Source organism: Terrapene carolina, unplaced genomic scaffold, assembly GCF_002925995.2.
Source record: "Terrapene carolina triunguis isolate 2854851 unplaced genomic scaffold, T_m_triunguis-2.0 Scaffold97, whole genome shotgun sequence".
NCBI classification, from domain to species: domain Eukaryota; kingdom Metazoa; phylum Chordata; order Testudines; family Emydidae; genus Terrapene; species Terrapene triunguis.
The window spans coordinates 4833976-4844636 of NW_020664448.1; the positions used below are offsets into that span (position 1 = coordinate 4833976).

The window sequence follows — 10661 nt, forward strand, 5'->3', positions numbered from 1 at the left end:
TGTTACACTGTTGACTCATATTTAGCTTGTGCTCCACTGTGACCCCCAGAACCCTTTCTGCAGTACTCCTTCCTAGGCAGTCATTTCCCATTTTGTATGTGTACAACTCATTGCTTCTTCTTAATTGGAGGACTGTGTATTTGTCCTTGTTGAATTTAATCCTGTTTACTTCAGACCATTTCTGCAGTTTGTCCAGATCATTTTGAATTTTAATCCTATCCTCCAAAGTACTCGCAACACTTCCCAGCTTGGTATCGTCCGCAAACTTTATAATTGTACTCTCTATGCCATTATCTAAATCATTGATGAAGATATTGAACAGAACTAAACCCAGAACTGATCCCTATGGGTCCACACTCGATAAGCCCTTCCAGCTTGATTGAACCACTGATAACTAGTCTCTGGGAATGGTTTTCCAACCACTTATACACCCACCTTATAGTAGCTTCATGTAGGTTATATTTCCCTAGTTTGTTTATGAGAAGGTCATGTGAGACCATATCAAAAGCCTTACTAAAGTCAAGATTTACCACATTTACTGTTTCCCTCCTATTTACAAAGCTTTCTTTGACAGGGTAACAAGCCATTAGGTTGGTTTGACAAATCTGTGCTGTTACTTATCACCTTATTATCTTCTGGTATTTGCAAATTGATTGCTGTTTGAAAACCATACAGTTAAAGCAATACAACCCCTCTAATGTGGATGTAGTTATATCAATATAACAGTGCTTATATTGGTATAGCTATTCTGCTATGGGAAGGGAAATAAGTTATACCAGGATAAAGCATCTTTATCGGGGTGGGCAAACTTTTTGGTCCAAGGGCCACATCTGGGTGGGGAGATTGCCTGCAGGGCCATGAATGTAGGGCTGGAGCAGGGGGTTGGGGTGCGGGAGGGAGTGCGGGGTGTGGAATGGGGTGCTATGTGCAGGAAGGGGCTCAGGGCAAGGGGTTCAGATGCAGGAGGGGTGCAGGGTATACAAGGGGGCTCAGGGCGGGGGGTTGAGGTGCAGGAGGGAGTGTGGGAGGGGGCTCAGGGCAGGGGGTTGGGGTGCAGGATGTGTCGGGGGCTCAGGGCAAGGGGTTGAGGTGCGGCGGGGGCTCAGGGCAAGGGGTTGGTGTGCAGGAGGGGTGCGGGGTGCAGCAGGGGACTCAGGGCTCAGGGCAGGGGGTTAGAATGCGGGGTGCAGGAGGGGTTTGGGGTGCAGGCTCTGGCCTGGCGCTGCTTAACTGGAGCGGCTCCAGGGTAGCAGCAGCGCGCACCGGGGCCAGGGTAGGCTCCCTGCCTGCTCTGGCCCCACACTGCTCCCGGAAGTGCCCGGCACCATGTCCTTGCGGCTCCTGGGTGGGAGGGGAGGGGAGGGGCAGGGCAGAGGGCTCCGGGCGCTGCCCTCGCCTGCGGGTACCTCCCCCAAAGCTCCCACTGGCCGCGGTTCCCCATTCCCAGCCAATGGGAGCTGCGGGGGCAGTGCCTGCAGGCGAGGGTAGCGCATGGAGCCCGCTGCTACTCCTCCCCCATGGGCTGCAAGGACGTGGTGCCGGCAGCTTCCGGGAGCAGCACAGAGCCCGCGGCGCCACGGGGGTGGCAATCCTGTGTGCCGTAGTTTGCCTACCCCAATCTTTATGCTAATATAACTGTGTTCTCAAAGTAGAGGTTGTACTGGTATAACTATATCAGCAAAAAAAACCCACACACCCCTAACCAAAAGTTAAATGGTTACAAAAGTTATATGTAGACCAGGACTAATGCTCTTGGTCCTGAACCTACAATTATATCTTGTGTGGGCACACACAGAACCCCACTGAAGACAATTGGCCTGCTGTGAACCCAGTTTCAGGCCTGGAGCCCTTGTTTAGGAGCTCAATATAGAATCTTTTTAGAGAGAAATTTCTTCCAGCACTGAATATTAGTTTTGATACTAACAGTATACACCTCTACCCCGATATAACACAGTCCTCGGGAGACAAAAATCTCACTGTGTTATAGGTGAGACCGTGTTATATCAAACTTGCTTTGGCCCCCTTCCTTGTTCCCTGACTGCCCCCTCCAGAGACCCCTGTCCCTAATCACCCCCAGGACCCCACCCCCCCTGCTCCCTGACTGCTCCGACCCCTATCCACACACCCCACCCCTGACAGGCACTCACCGGCAGCGGCGGGAAGAGGAGCAACGTGGCCCCAGCCCGCTCCACTCCGCCACCTCCCAGCCGTGGTGCTCCGCTTCCCACTGCCGGTGAGTGCGGGGAGATTGGGGAAAGGACGCCCTCCGCACTCACCGGCGGCGGGAAGCGGAGCGATGTGGCCCCAGCCGTGTCGCTGGGAGAGGGGGGTTGGGGAAAGGTCCCGCACTCACCTGCGGCGGGAAGCGGAGCGCTGCGGCTGGAAGCTGGTGGAGTGGAGCGGGCCGGGCTGCACCACTTCCGCCGCTGCTGGTGAGTGCGGGAGGGATCCTTTCCCCCAAGCTCCCTCCCCCGAGCAACACGGCTGGGGCCGGGGCGAGGGAAGCGGAGCAGGCTGCTCCCAGCCCCCCGCTAATCCCCTGGGCCACTCTGGGACTGCGGGGCCCCCCAAATTGCCCCCCCCACAGCTCCTGCTTCCTAGACCCCGAGACCCACTGCCCCCGAGCCCCTCTGCTCCTTATCTAACCCTTCAGCCCCAGCCCAGCCCGGCACCCTTAACACGCTGCTCAGAGCAGCATGTCAGAGCTTTACCGCGTTGTATGCGAACCCATCTTATATCGGGTTGCATTATATCGGGGTAGAGGTGTATAGTGCTCTTTGTGTAGTGATCTTAAGTGACTGGCAAAGGGGGAAAATATGGATTAGTGACCCCCCCCTTCCTTTTTTTTTTTTTTTATTGTGTTACTTTATTATGTAGAAGAAGGGCCTGAAGGAGAGTGAGGGGTCAGTTTTGTTTTTTCTTTTTACATTAGAAATTCAGATCTTAACTACCCTATTTTTTCCTTTAAGAATCTCTGGATGACTGGAGAACGAGAAGGTTTATAATAGCAGAGAAGTCATGCAAATGAAACCTGATTAATTGAACAGGAAGTGATTTTTAGTTAGACTGTTTTAAACTTGTGTTTTGTTAACACCTACAATATGCTTGGGAGGAATATGCTCTTTATAAAGATTCAAACAAGCACCCTTCAGCTGAAGGCTGAGAGCTTTAAGTTCATAGTAGCCTCATCTGAGGACTCCTCCAGCTAACGCAGGGAAAATACGATGCAACATTCCTGAAATCTATAACGTTAAAAAAAAAATACAAGAAAAAACAGACTTTCTTTCTACATTATCAAGAAGCAAAAACACACCCATATTTTTCCCTTTGCAGGTCACTTTTAAAGCTCTGTACTTAAGTATTATTCTCCTCTTGCAGATAGGGAAGCAAGCAAGGAGCACTTATGTGACTTGGCTAAGATCATACAACAAGTAGCAAAAAAAGGGAACAGAACTAAGGTTTCCCAGCTCCAAAAGTGCTAGGAAAAGGTTCTCTTTATTTGATTAGCAGACTGGGAACGTTTGGGTGATAGTCATAACACTTACCTCGTGACCCAGACAAGGGTGTGCTTCCTCTGGGGATGTTTCCATTGGTGGGGCTGAAGCCTTTGCAACAGGTGCTGTCACCCAGGGTGCCCCTGATGCTCTGCACTCTTGTTAGAAATAAATTGCTTCCTTTGCTGCTGTGCTGACAAATGGATGCCCTGTAGGTAATTGTCCTCTCCTTGGGAAAACTGCATAACTGGCTCTGCAGGGTTCTGTAGCTTTAAGGACTAACAGTCCATGTGACCTTAACCCTGGGGGATAAAAGGCAACCTCCCTGGCTGACTGCACTTCTGTGCCAGCTGCTAATGGGGAAAAAAGGAACAAGATTCCTGAGAGGTAGAGTGGAGAACAGAGAACAGACAAAGAAATTCTACTGCAGTTTCTTTCTCCCCTAGCCCCCAAATCAGGAGAATTGACTGGGATAATGTATTTGCTCCCATGTTAGATCTGTTTGTTAAGAAACAGCGCCCCTCTCGGAGAATCTTTGTGGAAACAAAACAACTTTTTTGGTTTTGTTCCAAGGCTTTAATGTCTCCAAAGTGTTGATCACAGGCAGTGAACCCTCACCAGCTATCTAATTATTGTAATTACATTAAGCCATACCTTTTCCTTTTATTTAGGTCTAAGTGACTATTGTTAAAGTACACAAAGGTTTCTAGCATACCTCAAAGGCCCATAAGGAATTTTCTCTTTCATAAAACACACTTTTTTTAAATGGTTAAGTCCACCCAGCAAGGCTCTGTAACAAGGTGAGTAGTGTAGGAGGGGGCATTCAAACCTACGTAGGCTAAAGGGATGGCAAACTCTCTATTTCCCTTGCTGGGTCTAGAGCAGCCTGGTGTTTATGCCACGTTCCTAGCCTGAGGAACTAAAGATGAGACCCAGATGTCACATGGCATTGCAGAATGGAGATGATAATATTGCTGTAACATGGTGACTTCCCTCACTCGGAACTTAAAGAGCTGGTGAAAAGTTGGCTTCAGCTTGGAAAGACTCCTGCTTAAAAAATAAATCTGACAATAACAGCACACAGTGATTAAAGAACAAGGATGACATGCAATGAAAAGAGTTGTCTGGTCCTCTGTAATACCGAAGATTGGGGAAGGAAGGAATGTGGATCCCCAAACCATCAGAGTATCCGCCAGAGGGCAAAGTTGGAAACAACAAAGTAGTGAAACAACAAGAGCCATGTTATTACATTGTAGGCTGATGCTTTGGCCTTAGTTTCTACAGTGAATGGGATATTTTCTGGGAGGGAAGGAACGGTTCCACGTTTATGCCAGTTAGCAGGTTGTCTGATCACATATATGTGCCTTTGATAGTTGTCTTCCAGAAGAATTGTTCAAAGATCTGCTACAGCGCTGCCTATTTTGTACGGAAAGAAAAACATGGTCAGTCACTCGGTCACATTCTTAAAGAATATTTTAAACTCTTTAAAGACTTGAATAGATTAATGGTAACAATTTTCACATTGAAAAGAGACCATACTGTAGCCAAATACAAGGCATAGTTCTTCTGTTTGTGTTTACGGTACATTTACTGCTAACCTTATATAGACAGAAGCAGCAGAAAAGTTAATGTAGGAAAAACAGTGGAAAAATCTCTGAAACAGTGTGTGTGTGGGGGGGGGGGTTGGTGTGTGGTTGTTGTTGTTGTTGTTGTTGTTAAAGGGAATGAGTAGATCAGTGAAAAATTCACTTTTTTTTTTTTAAATTGTCAAAATCTTCCATAAATATTTTAAGGAGATTAATCTCTTTAATGAAAATCATTGTTTGGATTTAAGCATTCCTCTACCAAACATTGCAGTATTAGGATAGTATGAGAGAACTAGAAAATGAAACAGACTATACAATGAAGTAAAAACTGACCAGTATAACTATCTATACTGAATGAAATTCACAAAATAAAAAATATAAACAAGTAGAAAGTTGCATTTAACATTTTCAGTTTTAATAACCTGGGCATTTTTATTTTTTTTTATAAAGGAGAGGGGTAAACTTTACTCTGTCACAGCTGTGTAATCCTATTAACTTCAATAAGGTTTTGTTGATTTTTAACACTAAACTTTTGCTGTTATTTTAATCTGACCGTATTCATTTAATTTTTAGTATCTTAGACGTTAGCTGCCAAACTGAAATACTTTATAAATGTGTAGAGGGGCTATGCATCCTCTCAGTTTATAGCGGTCTATATAGTATGTTAGCATATCAATCATATGGTCAATTGATGATAATCCTCTTTCACTGGTACATTTAAACTACCTAGAGTATCCTCCTTTTGCAGTATTGTTGTAGCCATGGATATTAGAGAGACAAGGTGGGTGAGAATCTTTATTGCACCAACTTCTCTTGGTGAAAGAGACAAGCTATCAAGCTTACACCAAGCTCTTCTTCAGGTCTGGGAAAGATACGCAGTGGCCTGGTTTACGCTACAAAGTTAAGTTGAGGCAAGGTGTCTTATGTCAATCTAATTGTGCATGTCTATACTTAAATTTGTCTCCCATTGCTGAAAACACCCCCTCATGGCAACACATTAACACTACCTCTCCGAGTGTCATTGTGTCATGGTGGTTGCATTGAGATCGCTGCTGCAGAAGTGTAGACGCTGCATTACCTATGTTGATCTTAATTGTCCTCCAGCAGCTGTTTCACAATGCTCAACAGTGACTGCTCTGGTCACAGTTGTGAACTCCATTGCCCAGCAGTCATGGAGACTGGAAGCCCTTTGCTCACCCCTTAAAATCCTGTGAATTTTTGAAGTGCTTTTTCCTGATTGTCCAGTTTGATGAGCCCACCTAGCAGCTCTCTATTGCGTGGAAGTGCCCAGCTGATCATTCTGGCTACATGATCCAGACACACCGTATACTGTCAGCATACCAGAGAGGCCAACACTTGATCTGGTGCCAAGCCACAGACTTGCCAGTTTTACAAAAAGCTGCACGCCATATTTGGTGAAGAGCCCACTAGCACCCCGCAGACCACCCTGGATACCTCTGAGGAGCCTGACGTTGCTGCTGCGAACAGCAAGGAGGAGGATGAGGATGGGGGACATGCAACCAGGAAAGGATCGAACTATGCCATGAGCCAGGATCTGTTTGAGACTCCACTGCAGTCCAGTCAGTCGAGCACAGGCAAGAAGCGGAAGGAACCTTGGGTTAGTGTGTAAATGTATTTCCCATTACAATATTGTACTGATGACACCTCCAACTTAACAGGACACAGCTTTTCACTACTTAACTCTACTTCTCCTTGTTGTACCGCTACCTCTTCTAGCATGAGTAATCTGCTTTTCATACCCCTGTAGTTAGGTGGGAGGGGGACAGCTGTGCAGAGCAGTTTGTTTATGTACAGAGAAATGGCCCCAGCATCCTCCTGAGAGAGCTTGATGTAACTTTTGTGGTGGTACCCTACAATCCTCTCCTGAAGGCTTCTAGGGATGGCAGTCTCATTTCTTCTTCCACAGTAGGACGCTTTCCCATGCCAGTTGACAATAAAACTTCAGTAGGCACCATTGCAGCAAACACAGATGCTGCAGACTCTTATGGACCTACAGGTTCAACAGTCAGGGGCTTGCTTCCCTTTGCAGGCTACGGAGAACTCCATTATAGCACCTGCAATGTTTCCATTACTCAGTAAAATTGTATTGTTTGGAATAATTCATTATTAGTTCCCAACATATGCTGCAGAGTGCCTAGTGGGATTGAAAGCGCCCACTTACTTGGTTTTGTATAGTGTGACAAAACTCATAGGCTCAGTGACAAAAACAGTGTAATAATCAAATGTACAGCAAGCACCACAAAATTAAATAGGTGCATTGACAGTGTTCTGTTCATACATATGCACCAGGCACCACACAATTCTTCCCAGAACTGTAGGACCAGGTAGAGCACAGTACACCACAACACATTACTGTGGCTTACTGTTAAAGTGCTCTTTCAAAGCCTCCCTGAGCCACGTATCTCCATGTTGAGCTCTTCTAATAACCTTTGTGTCTGGCTGTTCAAACTCAGCACACAGCTGCTCCACCTCTGTCTCTGCGCCAATTTTTCCTCCCTTTGCTTCACAGATATTATGCAGGACACAGGAAACAGCTATAACTATTGGGATGTTTTTTTCACTGAGATCCAATCTTGTGAGTAAACAATGCCAGCCTCCTTTCACTCTACCAAAAGCACATTCAACTGCCATTCTGCACCTGCTGAGCCAGTAGGATTGTTCCTTGGAGCTGTCAAGGTGGCTGGTATTTGGTGTCATGAGCAAGGGGGGCAAGGGGCATTAGGTCCCCCAGGATCACTGTTGGCATATCAACATTGCTAATGGTAATCTGGCAGTTGGGAAAGAAAGACCCTGCTTGTAGCTTTCTGAACAGTCCTGTGTTCTTAAAGATGTGAGCGTCATGCACCTTCCCTGAACAGCCAGCACTGAGGTCAATGAAGTGTCCCTGGTGATCCACCAGTGCTTGCATAACCATAGAAAAATAACCATTTCTGTTGATGTATGCTGTGGCAAGGTATTCTGGTGCTAAAATAGGGATGTGTGCGCCATCTATCGCTCCACCACACTTAGGGAGCCTAACTGCTGCAAATCCATCCTCTGTGTCTTGCACGTTGCCAAGAGTCACAGTCCTGCATTGCCAGGGACTATTAATGGCTCTGCACACTTGCATGACAATGGCCTCCATAGTGGATTTTCCAATTCCAAAATTATTTTTCCACTAATCGGTAGCAATCTAGTGTTACATGTCTCCACAGTACAACAGCGTCTCACTTCTCCATTGTTAGTACAGCCCTCATTCTGGTGTCCCTGCGCCGGAGGGCAGGGGAGAGCTTCGCACACAGATCCAGGAATGTGGCCTTGCACATCTGAAAGTTCTGCAACCCTGGCTCATCATCCCAAGTCTGCATTACGCTGTGATCCCACCAGTGGGTGCATGCTCCTTAGACCCAGAAGCAGTACTCCACCATCTGCAGCTGCTCTGTGAATACCAACAACTACTCTGAATTGATTCTATGTTTGACAGCAATCTGTCCTCCAGGAAATCCTCATGTTCCCTGCTGATTTAGTCCTTCTTGCAGCTCTGCAAATACCAGAGAATGATGCATCCAATGCTTGCAACGCTCATGACAATAGTTCAGAGCTGAGCAGGCTTCATGCTTCTGTCCAAGATGGTGGACAGCGAGGAGGGCTGTGCGAGTTCATGGGATTTTTTTTTAAAAGGTGCAAAAATTATGGGATATATATGACCTTGAGATGAAGAAAGTTGTATGCTGGGACATTGACCCCCTCCTGGCTCCCAGTCACCCCTGCATCACTCGTTTTTGCCCCACCACGCATTGTCATAACTTCCCAAAAGACGGTGTGCTAGACGATGGTGAGTTGCACACTGGGATACCTACCACTGGTGCACTGAACTGTGTATCGACACAAGTATTCCTGGTGAGTACACACAGTGCCAGTGCAAGAAGCCAAGCATACATGTGCACAGGTGATATACTAACTCTGGTGGCTTTAGGCTGATGTAATGTGGTAGCCAAAATTTGTAGTATAGACATGGCCAGAGTGTCACATCCAAATACAAGGTAGAAAAGATTATTAAACTTAAGGAGGTAACATATTGCAAGAGACCATTCAAGGTGAAATGGCTGTTAAGACTTCTGCAGTCATGGAAGAAAGGAGGATTAGTGGGTTACAGATTGTTGTAATGAGCCATAAATCCAGTGTCTTTGAGTCCACGGCTTATAGCATTTAGCAAAGTTATGAATTTAAGCCCCCAGGCTCATCTTTTGAAGGCATTGTGCACCTTTGAGGTGTCCTTTGAGGACAAGGTCTGAGAGATCAGATATGGAGTGATCATTTTATGAAAAGCATTTGCCTATGGGTGGTATGGTGTGTTTTTTTTGGTTTTGTTTGTTTGTTTTCTGTGAGAGTTCATTCAGAAGCATAACAATTGTCTTGTTTCGCCCACATAGTTGTTACTGGGGCATTTAATGCACTGGATGAGGTACACCACATGATGTAATAGGTATGTGTAGGACCCATGGAACTTGAAAGGTGCATTGAGAGGGATATTGATCATTGCATCAGTGGAGCTGTGTCTATCGGTTTTGAATCCGTTATGGCAGGGTCTGGTGCCACTTTGAGTTGATGTGTACTGGTCTATGGAGTTTGCTTCTGCTGATGAGTTTTGCAAGGTTGGGAGGTTGTTTAAAGGCCAGAAGAGGGTGTGGTTCTCATCGAGTATGGGTTGTAATTGTTTGGTAGGCTGTATGGGTTCCAGTGTGGGGTGGTAGATGACAACCAGAGGTGTGCAGGTGGAGGGGAGATTCTGCATTGAAGTAGCTTCTCTCAGGTGGTTTGTGTGGCCCATTCCATGATACAATCTACTTCTCTGGGGGAGTATCCTTGTTTAGTGAAGGCAGTTTTAATTGTATTAAGGTGTGTATCCCAAACTTTCTCTTCTGAGCACATTCCGTGTTATCTGCGTGCCAGGCTGTAGCTAAACAGATTGTGTTTGAGGTGGTTAGTGGATGTGTGAAGGTAAGCATGGTGATCTGTGGCTTTTGTGTATAATTGTTTGTAGGATTCCCTTGTTGAAGCTGATTGTGGTGTCCAGGATTGTTGATGCTAGTGTGGGAGTGTTCTAGAGATGGATGGATGGATGGTGGTGGTGGTTATTGAAGTTGTGGTGGAAATCTATCAGGGAGTTTAGGTCATCTTTCCAGAGGATAAAAATATCATTGATGTCTCTTACGTACATCAACAGTTTTGGGGTACAATTTTCAAGAAATTCTTCAATTTTCAAGAAATTCTTCCTCAAGGTGGCCCATGAAGTGGTTGGCATATTGGGGAGCCATCCTAGTACCCATGACTGTTCCGATGGTTTGGACAATTGTTGAATGTAAAATTGTTATGGGCAAGAATCAAATGGGTGTTGGGCGATGTTTGAGGTGGCGATTTGTAGTGTTCATTGTCTTGTCAATATTTGAAGCAGGCAGTGAGGCTGGTGAGGGATGTTGGTGTATAGGGAGGTGAAATGTATGATGGCAAGGATGGTGTTCTGAGGGAGGTTGTTACTGAAGGAAATCATTTATGTCCTGGAGGAAATTGGCCCGTGGGG

The 10661-nt window shown here is 46.1% G+C and overlaps 1 protein-coding gene across 1 annotated transcript in view; it reads left to right on the top strand.

Annotated features, from left to right (window-relative positions):
* Positions 1–10661, top strand: part of AAMDC (adipogenesis associated Mth938 domain containing) — a 20375-nt gene that overhangs the window by 8186 nt on the left and 1528 nt on the right. The gene's annotated exons all lie outside the window — the stretch shown is intronic.